The sequence below is a fragment of the Dendropsophus ebraccatus genome, chromosome 1, assembly GCF_027789765.1.
Source record: "Dendropsophus ebraccatus isolate aDenEbr1 chromosome 1, aDenEbr1.pat, whole genome shotgun sequence".
NCBI lineage: Eukaryota > Metazoa > Chordata > Amphibia > Anura > Hylidae > Dendropsophus > Dendropsophus ebraccatus.
The window spans coordinates 208,412,084-208,424,925 of record NC_091454.1 but is presented as its reverse complement, the minus strand read 5'-3'; the positions used below and the strand labels follow the sequence as shown (position 1 = coordinate 208,424,925).

General features: G+C 48.0%; 14 non-coding genes across 14 annotated transcripts; 10 read left to right on the top strand and 4 right to left on the bottom strand.

Moving 5' to 3' along the window:
• The first annotated feature begins 126 nt into the window (after window positions 1-126).
• On the top strand, window positions 127-199 carry TRNAR-ACG (transfer RNA arginine (anticodon ACG)). Its single transcript has one exon. It is a non-coding gene; the product is annotated as a tRNA-Arg (tRNA).
• A 9-nt stretch (window positions 200-208) lies between these two features.
• TRNAH-GUG (transfer RNA histidin (anticodon GUG)) lies at window positions 209-280 on the top strand. The gene has a single exon. It is a non-coding gene; the product is annotated as a tRNA-His (tRNA).
• Window positions 281-682: 402 nt separating this feature from the next.
• Window positions 683-755, top strand: TRNAM-CAU (transfer RNA methionine (anticodon CAU)). Its single transcript has one exon. It is a non-coding gene; the product is annotated as a tRNA-Met (tRNA).
• Window positions 756-1,478: 723 nt separating this feature from the next.
• TRNAE-UUC (transfer RNA glutamic acid (anticodon UUC)) lies at window positions 1,479-1,549 on the bottom strand. The gene has a single exon. It is a non-coding gene; the product is annotated as a tRNA-Glu (tRNA).
• Window positions 1,550-1,660: 111 nt separating this feature from the next.
• On the top strand, window positions 1,661-1,733 carry TRNAM-CAU (transfer RNA methionine (anticodon CAU)). Its single transcript has one exon. It is a non-coding gene; the product is annotated as a tRNA-Met (tRNA).
• A 344-nt stretch (window positions 1,734-2,077) lies between these two features.
• On the top strand, window positions 2,078-2,150 carry TRNAR-ACG (transfer RNA arginine (anticodon ACG)). The gene has a single exon. It is a non-coding gene; the product is annotated as a tRNA-Arg (tRNA).
• Window positions 2,151-2,158: 8 nt separating this feature from the next.
• On the top strand, window positions 2,159-2,230 carry TRNAH-GUG (transfer RNA histidin (anticodon GUG)). Its single transcript has one exon. It is a non-coding gene; the product is annotated as a tRNA-His (tRNA).
• Window positions 2,231-2,450: 220 nt separating this feature from the next.
• On the bottom strand, window positions 2,451-2,523 carry TRNAE-UUC (transfer RNA glutamic acid (anticodon UUC)). Its single transcript has one exon. It is a non-coding gene; the product is annotated as a tRNA-Glu (tRNA).
• Window positions 2,524-2,635: 112 nt separating this feature from the next.
• On the top strand, window positions 2,636-2,708 carry TRNAM-CAU (transfer RNA methionine (anticodon CAU)). The gene has a single exon. It is a non-coding gene; the product is annotated as a tRNA-Met (tRNA).
• Window positions 2,709-9,907: 7,199 nt separating this feature from the next.
• LOC138781167 (U4 spliceosomal RNA) lies at window positions 9,908-10,048 on the top strand. Its single transcript, XR_011361448.1, has one exon. It is a non-coding gene; the product is annotated as a U4 spliceosomal RNA (small nuclear RNA).
• An 892-nt stretch (window positions 10,049-10,940) lies between these two features.
• Window positions 10,941-11,081, top strand: LOC138781377 (U4 spliceosomal RNA). Its single transcript, XR_011361471.1, has one exon. It is a non-coding gene; the product is annotated as a U4 spliceosomal RNA (small nuclear RNA).
• Window positions 11,082-11,623: 542 nt separating this feature from the next.
• On the bottom strand, window positions 11,624-11,737 carry LOC138781803 (U5 spliceosomal RNA). The gene has a single exon (XR_011361526.1). It is a non-coding gene; the product is annotated as a U5 spliceosomal RNA (small nuclear RNA).
• Window positions 11,738-11,985: 248 nt separating this feature from the next.
• LOC138781100 (U4 spliceosomal RNA) lies at window positions 11,986-12,126 on the top strand. The gene has a single exon (XR_011361416.1). It is a non-coding gene; the product is annotated as a U4 spliceosomal RNA (small nuclear RNA).
• Window positions 12,127-12,666: 540 nt separating this feature from the next.
• LOC138781802 (U5 spliceosomal RNA) lies at window positions 12,667-12,780 on the bottom strand. Its single transcript, XR_011361525.1, has one exon. It is a non-coding gene; the product is annotated as a U5 spliceosomal RNA (small nuclear RNA).
• Window positions 12,781-12,842: the final 62 nt, after the last annotated feature.

Here is a 12,842-nt window from a genome sequence, read left to right as displayed (position 1 = left end):
GGCGTCCGATTTTTCAAAACAGCCGCTCCCGGGAAATGCGAGCCCCATATGGCAAAGGGTACCACTCTAGATGGGTGCGCGGCCGTTGCCGAGTGCGATTCCGGGGCCGTCTTGGGTGTCTCCGCAAGGCCAGTGGCGCAATGGATAACGCGTCTGACTACGGATCAGAAGATTGTAGGTTCGACTCCTACCTGGCTCGTCGGTGCATGCCGTGATCGTATAGTGGTTAGTACTCTGCGTTGTGGCCGCAGCAACCCCGGTTCGAATCCGGGTCACGGCATCGACTCCTTGCTTGCCTTTTTGGGGGGTTGGGGAGTCTGCTTCCCGTCCCACGCACCATGAAGGCCTTGTGGACCTCCTTCACACGTCGGGGTCCGCTTTGGCTTTGAACCTCCAGGACGTCTTCTGCGCATGGCAAAATCAAGAGCTAAAAACGCAGCCGTCTTCTGACTTTTTAACCCGCAAACAGCCACACCGAGGCTTCCCTAGGAAAAGCTTCATTCCCATAACCGGAGTCGAACCCGGGCCGCCTGGGTGAAAACCAGGAATCCTAACCGCTAGACCATATGGGAAGAGATGCGGTGTGTGCTGGCGGATGACGTGACAAATTCAGCCACCGCCAGGGCTGCTGTATGCCGCCGAGCCATCAGCTCGACGGCGACGTCGGATCAGGCAGCCGCATGCCTCGTTAGCGCAGTAGGTAGCGCGTCAGTCTCATAATCTGAAGGTCGTGAGTTCGATCCTCACACGGGGCATTCCTCGCCTCTTTTGTCCTGACATTCTTCGCTCCCTCTTGACTGCACAGCTCCAGCTCTTCCCATTCAATGCCAAAATCTTTGCCATCGGCGCCAGGAGCCAAACCAAGTGGCTTCATCATGAAGCCCTTGTTTGACCTCTTACCACCTATGGGCCCCAGGTTTGCTTTGAGGCTCTATGGCATCACCTGCACGTGGACTAAATCCACAGCTAAAACGCAGGTGGCGTCCGATTTTTCAAACAGCCGCTCCCGGGAAATGCGAGCCCATATGGCAAGGGTACCACTCTAGATGGGTGCGCGGCCGTTGCCGAGTGCGATTCCGGGGCCGTCTTGGGTGTCTCCGCAGTGGCCAGTGGCGCAATGGTATACGCGTCTGACTACGGATCAGAAGATTGTAGGTTTCGACTCCGACCTGGCCTCGTCGGTGCTGCCGTGATCGTATAGTGGTTAGTACTCTGCGTTGTGGCCGCAGCAACCCCGTTCGAATCCGGGTCCGGCATCGGACTCCTTGCTTGCCTTTTTTGGGGGGTTGGGGAGTACTGCTTCCCGTCCCACCGCACCATGAAGGCCTTGTGGACCTCCTTCACACCTCGGGTCCGCTTGGCTTTGAACCTCCAGGACGTCTTCTGCGCATGGACAAAATCAAGAGCTAAAAACGCAGCCGTCTTCTGACTTTTTACCCGCAAACAACCACCCCGAGGCTTCCCTAGGAAAAGCTTCATTCCCATACCGGGAGTCGAACCCGGCCGCCTGGGTGAAAACCAGGAATCCTAACCGCTAGACCATATGGGAAGAGATGCGGTGTGTGCTGGCGGATGACGTGACAAATTCAGCCACCGCCAGGGCTGCTGTATGCCGCCGAGCCATCAGCTCGACGGCGACGTCGGGAACAGGCAGCCGCATGCCTCGTTAGCGCAGTAGGTAGCGCGTCAGTCTCATAATCTGAAGGTCGTGAGTTCGATCCTCACACGGGGCATTCCTCGCCTCTTTTGTCTGACATTCTTCGCTCCCTCTTGACTGCACAGCTCCAGCTCTTTCCCATTCAATGCCAAAATCTTTGCCATCGGCGCCAGGAGCCAAACCAAGTGGCTTCATCATGAAGCCCTTGTTGACCTCTTTACCACTAGGGCCCCAGGTTTGCTTTGAGGCTCTATGGCATCACCTGCACGTGGACTAAATCCACAGCTAAAACGCAGGTGGCGTCCGATTTTTCAAACAGCCGCTCCGGGAAATGCGAGCCCCATATGGCAGGGTACCACTCTAGATGGGTGCGCGGCCGTTGCCGAGTGCGATTCCGGGGCCCTCTTGGGTGTCTCAGCAGGGCCAGTGGCGCAATGGATAACGCGTCTGACTACGGATCAGAAGATTGTAGGTTCGACTCCTACCTGGCTCGTCGGTGCTGCCGTGATCGTATAGTGGTTAGTACTCTGCGTTGTGGCCGCAGCAACCCCGGTTCGAATCCGGGTCACGGCATCGACTCCTTGCTTGCCTTTTTTGGGGGGTTGGGGAGTCTGCTTCCCGTCCCACGCACCATGAAGGCCTTGTGGACCTCCTTCACCCTCGGGGTCCGCTTTGGCTTTGAACCTCCAGGACGTCTTCTGCGCATGGACAAAATCAAGAGCTAAAACGCAGCCGTCTTCTGACTTTTTACCCGCAAACAACTACCCCGAGGCTTCCCCTAGGAAAAGCTTCATTCCCATACCGGGAGTCGAACCCGGGGCCGCCTGGGTGAAAACCAGGAATCCTAACCGCTAGACCATATGGGAAGAGATGCGGTGTGTGCTGGCGGATGACGTGACAAATTCAGCCAACCGCCAGGGCTGCTGTATGCCGCCGAGCCATCAGCTCGACGGCGACGTCGGGATCAGGCAGCCGCATGCCTCGTTAGCGCAGTAGGTAGCGCGTCAGTCTCATAATCTGAAGGTCGTGAGTTCGATCCTCACACGGGGCATTCCTCGCCTCTTTGTCCTGACATTCTTCGCTCCCTCTTGACTGCACAGCTCCAGCTCTTTCCCATTCAATGCCAAAATCTTTGCCATCGGCGCCAGGAGCCAACCAAGTGGCTTCATCATGAAGCCCTAATGACTCTTTACCACCTAGGCCCCAGGTTTGCTAACATGTCGAGGCTCTATGTACATCACCTGCACGTGGACTAAATCCTAAGCTAAAACGCAGGTGGCGCCGATTGCCTACAAACAGCCGCTCCCGGGAAATGCGAGCCAACAATGGCAAGGGTACCAATATTTCAGATGGGTAGCGCGGGTGGTGCAATGATGCGATTCCAAGAGGGCTGTCTTGGGTGTGTCTCCGCAGGGCCAGTGGCGCAATGGATAACGCGTCTGACTGACGGATCAGAAGATTGTAGGTTCGACTCCTACCTGAACTCGAAAGTGCTCGAGCCGTGAAAGAAAATGGTTCAGTAGATTTTATTTGTGGGAACCAGCAGCATGATTGTTCGAATCCGGGTCACGGCATCACACTCCTTGCTGTGCAGCTTTTGGGGGGCACACCAGTCTGGCTTCCCGTAGTAGCACCATGAAGGCCTTGTGGACGTTTTATTATACCTCGGGCGTCCCGCTTTGGCTTTGAACCACCAGGACTAGTCGTGGCTCTGCGCATGGACAAAATCAAGAGCTAAACGCAGCCGTCTTCTGAAACTTTTTCGAATATCGCAATTTTCAACCACCCCGAGGCTTCGTCATTTGAAAAGCTTCATTCCCCTTCCGTGGAAGGTCGAGACCCCGGGTGCCGCCTGGAAACCAGGATCCTGGGTAACCGCTCTACCATATGGGAAGAGATGCGGTGTGTGCTGCAAAGGCGGTATCTATGTGACAAATTCTCGGCCACCGCCAGGGCTGCTGTATGCCGCCGAGCCATCAGCTCGACGGTTTGACGTCGGGATCAGGTTCAGCCGCATGCCTCCTTATCATCAGTAGGTAGCGCGTCAGTTTAAAAATCTGCAAGGTCGTGAGTTTACAATATAGGCTCAAAATAGGCAAAATCCTCGCCTATTCTTGTCTGACATTCTTCGAAGACCTCTTGAGAAGACAGCCCCAGCCGTCTTTCCCATTCAATGCCAAAATCCTATGCCATGGGCGCCAGGAGCCACCAAGTGGCTTCATCAAAGAAGCCCTTGTTGAGCCTCTTTACCCCCTAGGGCCCCAGTGCATTGCTTTGAGGCTCTGATGGCATCACCTGCACGTGGACTCTCCTCTCCTCAGCTAAAACTGCAGGGCCGTCCTGATTTTTCAAACAGCCGCTCCCCGTTAATGCGAGCCCCATATGGCAAGGGTACCACTCTAGATCCTGCGCGGGACGTTGCCGAGTGCGATTGGGGGTTATCTATGGGTGTCTCCGCAGGGCAGTGGGCTACAGGCTGCTAACGCGTCTGACTACGGATCAGAAGATTGTAGCTACAGGGCTCCTACCTGGCTCCTGTCCTGTGCTCCACTGGAGGAAATGTCAGGTACCTGGGGCTGTAGATAGCAACGAGGTCGGGACAGAGAAGAGGGGGGAGTCTGTATATCTGGGCTGAGAGAAGAAAACACACACATACACACAACCCTACCCCTGTTCCCCCTATAGCTGCCCCCTCTCCCTCAGGCTGCTTTGCCCCTGTCCACCTGTAGCTAATCTGTACCTCCCAAGCTGCAATGTGCACCCCCCCCCCCCCCTCCAGACTGCTGTGTTCTCTCCTTCAGGCTGCTTTACCCCACACAGACTACATGTAGGGCCAGGTTTGCACTACAGAACACCCATACACCTATACAGAACCATACAGTACCATATACACCCATACAGAACCATACAGTACAATATACACCCATACAGAACCATACAGTACCATATACACCCATACAGAACCATACAGTACAATATACACCCATACAGAACCATACAGTACAATATACACCCATACAGAGCCATATAGTACAATATACACTCATACAGAACCATACAGTACAATATACACTCATATAGTACAATATACACCCATACAGAACCATACAGTACAATATACACCCATACAGAACCATACAGTACCATATACACCCATACAGAACTATACAGTACAATATACACCCATACAGAACCATACAGTACAATATACACCCATACAGAACCATGCAGTACAATATACACCCATACGGAGCCATACAGTACAATATACACCCATACAGAACCATACAGTACAATATACACCCATACAGAACCATACAGTACCATATACACCCATACAGAACCATACAGTACAATATACACCCATACAGAACCATACAGTACAATATACACCCATACAGAACCATACAGTACAATATACACTGATACAGTACAATATACACCCTTACAGAACCATACAGTACAATATACACCCATACAGAGCCATACAGTACAATATACACCCATACAGAACCATACAATACAATATACACCCATACAGAACCATACAGTACCATATACACCCATACAGAACCATACTGTACAATATACACCCATACAGAACCATACTGTACAATATACACCCATACAGAACCATGCAGTACAATATACACCCATACAGAGCCATACAGTACAATATACACCCATACAGAACTATACAGTACAATATACACCCATACAGAACCATACAGTACAATATACACTCATACAGTACAATATACACCCTTACAGAACCATACAGTACAATATACACCCATACAGAGCCATACAGTACAATATGCACTCATACAGTACAATATACACCCATGCAGAACCATACAGAACAATATACATCTATACAGAACCATACAGTACAATATACACCCATACAGAACCATACAATACAATATACACCCATACAGAACCATACAGAACAATATACATCCATACAGAACCATACAGTACAATATACACCCATACAGAACCATACAGTACAATATACACTCATACAGAACCATACAGTACCATATACACCCATACAGAACCATACAGTACAATATACACCCACATGGGGCTGCACAGCACAAGGATAGGGGGGAGGGGGATGCAGGGACTTGATCTTGGGTCGGGGGGCCCAGTTCACAGCTGTGCCCAGGGGCCCATAGTTTTGTTAAGACGGCCCTGCATCCCCTTATCCAGAACAGATTTTTAGTAACAAGACCCTCATTGCAAAATAGCTTCAAAGAACATTACTGTTGTTATTAAAGTCTATAGGACTGAAGGACATAACTGAGCACTATACTCACCTATCTCTGCCAGCCCCATAGACTTTATATTGAGTGGCAGTGCACATGAGTGACCACCGCAGACTTTTAACTAGTCCAGAATAGGGTCTCAGAACTCGTATTCTAGCAAAGGGCAGAGGTCCTAGCAATCATAGATTTGTAAATGTTCAATTATCTTTCTAAGGTCGTATATAAACATCATGGGTATCAGTTATTAAATTCTTCCTTGATAACCCAGGCCTAACTTACTATTATTCCTTATTTTTAGGTCTCTTGAATGATAACATTAATGATGACATTGAGTGTGCTAAAAGGGTTGTGAGGGACCCCCTGGGCATTAAAGCTTGGTAAGATTTTCAAATAATTTATAAGGAATATTGTCTTTTTAGAATTGTTGATACGCCATACAAGCTTGATCGGTGTGAAAATGCCCCTTTTAACCTCCACTGGACAACACAATAAAGGGGCATTTTCTTGTTTACATAGATCCAGCGTCTTGATGATCTGATTTACGGTGTGCGGTACAAAAGCTTGTACCATCAATACTTGGTTGATGTCCTTGTGGGCAATTTTCTTTTTACTCAGAGCATATGTTACAAGAGGATACTGAAAATGATATGGCGAGGGGGGAGGAGCAGTTAGATTGAACCCTTAAGGACCGAGCCTGAAATGGCCTTAAGGATCGGGCCAATTGTCACTTTTGCGTTTTCGTTTTTTCCTTCTCACCTAAGACCATTAACTCTTTCATTTTACTACCTACAGGGCCATATGAGGGCTTGTTCTTTTCAGGAGCAGGTGTACTTTTAATCTGCCATAAAATGAACGACAGAACCCCCAAAATATCATTTTTGGAACTTGGGCCACAAATTACAATTCCGCAAATTTTGGGGGGCTTCCATGTTTACGTAATGTACTTTACGGTAAAACTGGCATTTTTTCTTTATTCTATAGGTCATTCTGAAAACAGCGATGGGCATGTTTATTAGGTTTTCTAACTAAACTAAACTTTTTTTTTTTCAAATAGGCATATTTAAAATGGCCCTATTGTAACTCCTATAGCGCATTTATTTTTTTCACCTATGGGGTTGTATGGGGTGTCGTTTTTTGTGTCATGATCTCTAGTTTTTATGAGTAACATTTTTTTCTAGATCAAACATATTGATCGCTTTTTATTAATTTTTATACATAAAATGTCATTTAAAAAAAGCAATCTATGCATTTTTTAACGCGTTTTGTTCAAATATTGCTTTATTTTAATAGATTGGAAGATTCCGCATGCTACAGTATATTATATGTTAATTAACTTTATTATTTTTATGTGTATAAAATGGGAAGGGGGGTGACTTTAACTTTTATTGGGGAGGGGCTTTGGGGCATTTAACAAAACTTTTATAAATTTTTTTTTTTAGGCTTTTTAAGTCCCCTTAGGGGACTTTTACATTATTACATTAGTTTACATTCACTGATCATTGCTATGCCATAGCATAGCAGGGATCAGTGTAATCTGCGATCTTCTGATAGAGCCTGCCTGTAGCAGACTCTATCAGAAGACTGCAGACCTGACTGCATGGAGGAAGGTAATAGACTTCCGGCAGTCAATAAATGCCATCGGGACCCCCGCAGACACACTGCGGGGGTCCCAATCGCTAAGTGAGATGCTCCGGTCACTTATACTTAAATGCTGTGGCGCGTTTAAGGGGTTAATGGCATTGAGGGCAGATAGCAGCCAGTCCTTACCCGCTATGAGGCGAGCTCTGCTCGTGAGGCCGCTCCATAGCAAGGTACCCAGGCAGGGCGTACATTTACGCCCTCCTGCGTTAAGGCACAGGCAGTGGGGGCGTAAATGTACACCTGCGGTCATTAAGGGGTTAAAATGGTTATCCAGTGCTACAAAAACATAACCCATTTCTTTCACAGACAACACGACTCCTGTCTCCGGTTCAGGTGTGGTATGCAATTAAAGGGGTAGTGCGGCGCTAAGAAATTATTCACAAAATAACACACATTACACAGTTATACAACTTTGTAATGTATGTTATGTATGTGAATCGACCCCTTCCCTGTGTTCCCCCACCCCCGCACGTGGACCCGGAAGTGTAGTGTACCATACATACCTGACGCGCGTCGTCCCCGTCCTCGATCTTCTGTCAACGACGTAATCTTCGGGAGGCCGGCCGAATCGCTGCAGCCGTCCTTGAAGCTGGCCCCCCTCTGCCGTGTCATCAGCTGCTTAGCCGCGATTGACTGAGCATAACTGTGCTCCCGAAGATTACGTCGTTGACAGAAGATCGGGGACAGGGACGACGCGCGTCAGGTATGTATGGTACACTACACTTCCGGGTCCGCGTGCGGGGGTGGGGGAACACGGAGAAGATGGTGATTTACATACATAACATACATTACAAAGTTGTATAACTTTGTAATGTGTGTAATTTTGTGAATAATTTCTTAGCGCCGCACTACCCCTTTAAGCTCCATTCACTACAATGGAACTGAGCAGCAAAACCCCACCCAATCTGGAGAAAAGAGTAAGGCTGTCTCTGGAAGAAAGTGGTCATGTTTTTGTAGCACCTTTAAGTAAGTAAGTAAGTAATGATTCACCATATCAAAACTGAACAATCTAGACTCTTCATAATTTCTAAAATGCTCTTTCAGCATAACCTGAGACCAGATTATTGTTTTGTATCTGGGAAATGTGAGGGGTCGGTCCGCGAGATTGGGAGAGGGGGGTTTGTTTGTTAAATGTTCTTTGAAGATGGGCTGAAACTGCAGTTTACCCACGATGTGAAATGGACTTTTGTACTTAGCCCATCTATTTTCTGCTGGAGGCCATGTGGGCCTCTCTTTCGGTAAATTGTATGGTTTTTCTTGGCCCATTTTTGCGGTCAATAACTGTTACATGCCTTCTATATGTTAATGTGTTTAAAAACTTTTTTGTGGAGAAATCTTTAATGAAAAGATAAAGAAATTGTGGGGACAAACTTAACTGAAGCCAACATTGATCTTTCATGTCCTAGTTGGTTGTCCTTTAAACTAATATAACATATTTACATTATTAAGAAATAAAAAATAATTATACTGTTTTCTTCTTCGTCACTCACAGGGTTGCGTGGAGAAATCACTGCACAGGAAAGGATTTGAGCAGATTTACAGCAGGATGCTAAATATCAAAAGCGAAAAAACAGAGACATTCAATTTGACTAAATATATATATTCCTGCAATAAAAAATGAATATAAAAAAATAGTTGTCTCCATTTTTTAAATGATAGTTGTAAAGGGGAAAAAAGAAGAATTCTTTGGAGCCCTGTGCTGCAAGACAGCTCAGTGGAGAAAAAGAGGGTGAAAGAGAACAAAATGTTGTGTAGGTAGGGTGGAAGGGTGGGCTCATTTGACATTTGGATGAGCTGTCCCTGGGGGAGGTGAGCTGTGGCTGCCTGGATCCTTTAGCTTGGGTCGGTGACATGTCGGGGAAGAACATGGGACCTGAATCGTTCCCCAAAGAAAATGCATGCGGCGAGTGCTGACCGCTATCTGAGCAGAAGAGTTCTTATGTAAGTGAACCAGTCTTCTTTGGCTCCGAGTCAGCATTGCTGCGGGGACATGGTGGTCATCGTCCGAAGAATTCCTAGCCGCTCTGTCAAGTTGGTGGAGCTGTGCAAAAGGTGAAAGATTTACAGGTTCTGAAGAGAAACCAGAGCATCTTGAGTATTAACAACAACAGAATAAGAAGAAGCAAGGATTAGCTTGCCATGTGTGCTTGGCAGGCCAAAAAGGGGAAGGGCATTGCCGTGAAGGAGAGAACAAAGGGGTCTGCAGCCCCGATTCCTCAGTGGGACAACTCCCAGAATGCCTTGCAGCAGGGGAAGGGAGGGCTCCTTTGAGTTTAGCCACAGCTTTAACGAGCTGTCCCTGGGAGGGGTGAATTTTGGCTGCCCAGCATCCTTTAGCTTTGCGCAGTGGCAGTATCATAGCCCATGAGGTTAAACTGAGGCGTGATTATTGCTAATTGAAAACTTTTCCCAATACCCCGCCATGATGACTTGAAATACAGTCAGCATCGGCAATTTTTGCTGGTCTCTCAGGAGACTTTATCTCGAGTATTAACAACAGAAAAAGAAAAGAGTTTGCCGTGTCTTCTCGGCGGGCAAAATAAAAAAGGGGAAAGAGAGAACAAAGCAACCTGCAGGCAGTTGCCAATTCTGCAGTTTATCAGTATGCCAGCTCCCAGGAGGCCTTGCAGCGGGGAAGGGTGGGCTCACTTGACACTTGGATTAGCTGTCCCTGGGAGAGGTGAGCTTTGGCGTCCTTTAGTTTGGGTCTGTAGCAAGTCGGGGAGAAAATATAGGGCCTGAAGCGTCCCCCAAAGAAAATGCTTGAGGCGAGTGCTTACCGCCATCTGGGGCAGAAGAGTCCTTATTTAAGTGAACAATTGCTTACCACTTGCCAGTCTTCTTTGGCTCCAAGTCGGCATTGCTGCGGGGCCATGGTGGTCATCTTGCGAAGAATTCCCAGCCGCTCTGTCAAGTGGGTGGAGCTATGCAAATTTATCCCGCTCTTCCTCTGCGTCAAAAATTCCTCAACTCAAAAATCCACAGTGTAGGAGCCCTCAGAAGGAAAGACTTGAGATGTTGATGAAAATAATCCCTGTTCAGGATTGATCCTCTCCACGGAAACCTGTAGTAAATAGTGAAAGATTTACAGGTTCTGAAGAGAAACCAGAGCATCTTGAGTATTAACAACAACAACAGCAGAAGAAGAAGAAGAAGCAGGGAGTAGCTTGCCATGTGTGCTTGGCAGGCCAAAAAGGGGAAGGGCGTTGCCGTGAAGGAGAGAACAAAGGGGCATGCAGCCCCGATTCCTCAGTGGGACAACTCCCAGAATGCCTTGCAGCAGGGGAAGGGAGGGCTCCTTTGAGTTTAGCCACGGCTTTAACAAGCTGTCCCTGGGAGGGGTGAATTTTGGCTGCCCAGCATCCTTTAGCTTTGCGCAGTGGCAGTATCATAGCCCATGAGGTTAAACCGAGGCGTGATTATTGCTAATTGAAAACTTTTCCCAATACCCCGCCATGATGACTTGAAATACAGTCAGCATCGGCAATTTTTGCTGGTGTCTCAGGAGACTTTATCTCAAGTATTAACAACAGAAAGAGAAAAGAGTTTGCCGTGTATTCTCGGCGGGCAAAATAAAAAAAGGGGAAAGAGAGATAAAAGCATTCCTTCAGGCAGTTGCCAATCCTGTCGTTTTTCAGTATTCCAGGACGCCTTGCAGCGGGGAAGGGTGGGCTCATTTGACACTTGGATGAGCTGTCCCTGGGAGAGGTGAGCTTTGGCTGCCCGGGATCCTTTAGTTTGCGTCTGTAGCAAGACAGGGGGAAAATATAGGGCCTGAAGCGTCCCCCAAAGAAAATGCTTGAGGCGAGTGCTTACCGCCATCTGGGGCAGAAGAGTCCTTATTTAAGTGAACAATTGCTTACCACTTGCCAGTCTTCTTTGGCTCCAAGTCGGCATTGCTGCGGGGCCATGGTGGTCATCTTTGCAGAGAATTCCCAGCCGCTCTGTCAAGTGGGTGGAGCTATGCAAATTCATCCCGCTCTACCTTTGCGTCAAAAATTCCTCAACTCAAAGATCCACAGTGGAGGAGCCCTCAGAAGGAAAGACTTGAGATGTTGATGAAAATAATCCCTGCAGGTAGATCCCTGTTCAGGATTGATCCTCTCCACGGAAACCTGTAGTAAAAGGTGAAAGATTTACAGGTTCTGAAGAGAAACCAGAGCATCTTGAGTATTAACAACAACAGCAGAAGAAGAAGAAGCAGGGAGTAGCTTGCCATGTGTGCTTGGCAGGCCAAAAAGGGGAAGGGCGTTGCTGTGAAGGAGAGAACAAAGGGGTCTGCAGCCCCGATTCCTCAGTGGGACAACTCCCAGAATGCCTTGCAGCAGGGGAAGGGAGGGCTCCTTTGAGTTTAGCCACGGCTTTAACGAGCTGTCCCTGGGAGGGGTGAATTTTGGCTGCCCGGCATCTTTTAGCTTTGCGCAGTGGCAGTATCATAGCCCATGAGGTTAAACCGAGGCGTGATTATTGCTAATTGAAAACTTTTCCCAATACCCCGCCATGATGACTTGAAATACAGTCAGCGTCGGCAATTTTTGCTGGTCTCTCAGGAGACTTTATCTCAAGTATTAACAACAGAAAGAGAAAAAAGTTTGCCATGTATTCTCGGCGGGCAAAATAAAAAAGGGGAAAGGGAGAAAAACGCATTCCATCAGGCAGTTGCTAATCCTATCGTTTTTCAGTATTCCAGGACGCCTTGCAGCGGGGAAGGGTGGGCTCATTTGACACTTGGATGAGCTGTCCCTGGGAGAGGTGAGCTTTGGCTGCCCGGGATCCTTTAGTTTGGGTCTGTAGCAAGTCAGGGGGAAAATATAGGGCCTGAAGCGTCCCCCAAAGAAAATGCTTGAGGCGAGTGCTTATCGCCATCTGGGGCAGAAGAGTCCTTATTTAAGTGAACAATTGCTTACCACTTGCCAGTCTTCTTTGGCTCCAAGTCGGCATTGCTGCGGGGCCATGGTGGTCATCTTGCAGAGAATTCCCAGCCGCTCTGTCAAGTGGGTGGAGCTATGCAAATTTATCCCGCTCTTCCTCTGCGTCAAAAATTCCTCAACTCAAAGATCCACAGTGGAGGAGCCCTCAGAAGGAAAGACTTGAGATGTTGATGAAAATAATCCCTGCAGGTAGATCCCTGTTCAGGATTGATCCTCTCCACGGAAACCTGTAGTAAAAGGTGAAAGATTTACAGGTTCTGAAGAGAAACCAGAGCATCTTGAGTATTAACAACAACAGCAGAAGAAGAGGAAGCAGGGAGTAGCTTGCCATGTGTGCTT